At 33.1% G+C, this 3,591-nt stretch overlaps 1 non-coding gene across 1 annotated transcript; it reads right to left on the bottom strand.

Annotated features, from left to right (window-relative positions):
* Positions 1-3,484: 3,484 nt before the first annotated feature.
* Positions 3,485-3,591, bottom strand: LOC118349352. Its single transcript, XR_004802322.1, has one exon. It is a non-coding gene; the product is annotated as a small nucleolar RNA R71 (small nucleolar RNA).

Here is a 3,591-nt window from a genome sequence, read left to right on the forward strand (position 1 = left end):
AAAAAAACAAAGAGAGAGCCCTCCTCACAGTTTTGGATTCTCTAATACCAAGAAGAAAGTAAGATATCGATGGAATGAGAAATCTCACCACACAGAAAAATGTGGGAGTCATATTGTATATATATTAAACTTGCATACAATATGTCTAGTTATACAAGGCAAAAATGTGCGTTATACAAGGTAACATATCGCAAAATAAAAGGAAAACAATCAGCACTATGACTATTGATGAGATTCTGATAAGTTGGCATATAATCTCTTTGCAAAATAATCGGGCTCCATATCTTCTATGCATGATTTTATATCAGACTTCTTCTCATTTGAATTTTGAATGTTATCATATGTGAGATTTAAGGATAGTCTAGTGGTTTTGGCTATGCCTACGTTATCTTCTAATTGGTATTTTATTTAGGTATATTGCAACTTAGGCCAAAAATATATTTAGGAAAAAGCTATTCTATCCCACCGTACAAAACTGCTCTCTACTTGTTTTGGAATATTGAGATTTATATAATTAATTGAATGTTATGGTTGGGGTTACTAGAGATTGTGAAAACGCAGATTTGTGTTTCTTGGATTTTCGTATTGATGATCTTTTGGATAAATTTATGCTTTAAGTTAAAGCAAATGAATTAATGTTTTCGTGTTTTGGAGTCTTTGAGAATGATATTTGTATTTGGGAGATATGATTGTAGGTGACAGAATCTAACTCTCCGACCCCTCTGAGTATGGGGCGTTACAGAGGGATTAGAGAAAGACAACATTCTTGAATCAATATATTTATATATATATATATATATATCCATTCTTAATTATGCCCATCAATTCTCATTTCTACTTGTTTTAAACCCTTTCTTTCATAATGTTTATTTGTGAAAGATATGAATGATAGTCCGGTGCCTATACCTATAACATCTTTTAATTTGTATTGTATTTAGATTTGCTGCGGTTTAACCATTAAAGATATTTAGAAGAAAGCGATTCCAACCCATTTCAGTCAACAAAACTGCTATCTCTACCTCATTTTATATTTACATCAATGCCATGATCTTATAATGTTCGATTCAAGTATTATTATGAGTTTTTTTAAATTATTCTAGTTATTCTTTTGTTTATGGTAATCATTTGTGTGTTTGATAAAGTGTCAAAAACTACATGATTAAGCTGCTAAAGTGAATGATTTGTTTAATAAAAAATAAATTAAGCACTTAATTATGTAGTAATTTTTAGTTCTTGACTCAATGTTAAATTTTGGTATTTTGCACTTAAAAATAGTGGTATCGCAGTTAGTTCACACCAAAATTAATATCCCAAAATTTTACTCCTCTCATATCTTATTTATGTTGCAGGACATTATGGGTAAGATGTTAAAATCACATGGATATTATTGGAATTACACAACTGACACGGTAACTCCCAAAGAAGGCTCTAGAAACCCACGCAGAACGCTAGTGGCTTGAGAGGTAGATGAGGACACACAAATTGTGGCTTCAAACCATGGCAAAGCAACACGCGGGCAGGTGTCTAAACGCAGACCTGGAGATGTGTAACGCAAGGGCTAGCTCGAACAGCTAAAGGCCTCACTGCGAGCAGCTCGCACACAGAACCACTCACACGAACTGCAAGACCCATTCACGCACAGACAGCAGAGGCTGAAAATGCAGGGGCTGAGACGTGAAACGCGAAATTTGTGTTGGGCTAAAGCAGAACCTGGTGCTGGGCTGAGAAGCAAAGCGCACGAAAAGGAAGGAAAACACAGAGTATAAAGAGAAAAAGAAATTTTCGTGCGATGTCTCTCTTGTTTTTTTACTTCTTCGAATATTTTTCTTCGTCTATTTTTTTCTTCCGCTTTTTCTTTCAGTAGATTTTGGACTACAACATATTATTTCCATACTGGCAATTTTTCTTTGAAAGCAGTAATTAGTAATGTTGGAATTTAATCTTTTTGGACATTTTGTTAATCTAGAGATGATACGCTAGATTTTCAGCTTGGGATTCAATGAGTAACTCATTACTGTTTGGGATTGGATTTTCTTTGATATTTAGTGCTTTTGATGATTAACGTGATGGATTATATTTCAATTTGCATCTAGAAAAAATTGGAGTTCTTTGTTCTTGGTTTAGATCAGTTGTAGACGTAAAGGCACAATTGATACTTAAACAAGTAACATGACTTTGATGGTTTTCTTTCACTATTTTATGGTTGTCATATAATTTTTCAAGTAGTTTTATTAGAATAAAAATTGTGGTTCATTACTATATTATCTGATCATGATTTCTAGGAATGAGAGAATGGTTGAGAGAAGATGAAAAGAGAAGTAAATCCATCACCAAATTAGTGGGTGAAAATTGCATCACAAGTGTTTGTTTTATTGCTTCTTACAAGTTTAAGTTAACTTCTATACATTTCCTTTAAATCTCTTGATTCTTAGTAATTTTAAAAAAATAGATTCAGTTTTATTTTCAGCTTTACTCGTGCTTGAACCTCCCAACAATTTCACTCTTAATTCATTCCATACCCACTTATTAAATAATCTCATTTAGGTGTCAATATAGTTAGCGGTTAACTTTTGAAATTTACTTCTTATTTTTTATTTTTTTGTTCATTGCTAGATCATTTAGTTTACTGTTTTCTTATCATTTTAAAATTTCTTGTCACCACAAACAGTAATATGTTGTCTTGCGAATATGAAAAATTTGCTAAATTCTCATTGTCCCTGTGAATTCGATCTTGGGATTTACCCTGGTATTATTTTGACATCTTCTACGCTTGGAAGTCGAAATTAAAAGCTGATCAAGTTTTTGGCGCCGTTGCCGGGGACAACTGGTGTTTAGCAGAGCATTCTCATATTGTTGAGAAGACGTTTGTAGCATTGTGAACCTCTTCACAGCTTGGGTGACATTTTTCTTTATTTTATTTTACTTTATTTTTTTGTTTGTCTTGCATATTCTTTTATTTTCTGTCCTTGTTTGTATGACTGGTTGGACTAGGGACCAAACTTCTCGGTTGGTTAGGATAGAATCACAAGCATATTTTACGTCAGCATCACTTTTTCTTGAGTCATCTTCTGACACTAATAGTACCATGGCTGAAAATGAGAATTATGATCGGGAAGTAGTGAATCAGAATAGGACACTTAGAGATTATTTACAACCTGTCAGAACTAGCACACCCTCATGCATAATCCAACCTTTGAATGCAAATGCCCTTAATTTCAAACCTGGAATGATTCCATTAATTCCACATTTTTATGGCATGGATTCTGAAAATCCTTACCTTCATATCAAAGAATTTGAATAGGTTTGTTCTATATTCATGGACCAGACATGCACTGAGAAGGTTATTAAACTAAAGTTGTTTCCATTTTCCTTGAAAGATAAGGCTAAAACATGGCTAAATGCATTGAGACTTAGAACCATAGGCACGTGGCAGGAAATGCAAACTGAATTTTTAAAGAAATTTTTTCCAATACATAGGACAAATGTACTTAAAAGACAAATCATGAACTTTACCCAAAAAGATTCTGAAACTTTTTATCAAAGTTGGGAAAGGTTCAAAGGTCTTTTAAATGTTTGTCCTCATCATGGTTA

The sequence above is a fragment of the Juglans regia genome, chromosome 8, assembly GCF_001411555.2.
Source record: "Juglans regia cultivar Chandler chromosome 8, Walnut 2.0, whole genome shotgun sequence".
NCBI lineage: Eukaryota > Viridiplantae > Streptophyta > Magnoliopsida > Fagales > Juglandaceae > Juglans > Juglans regia.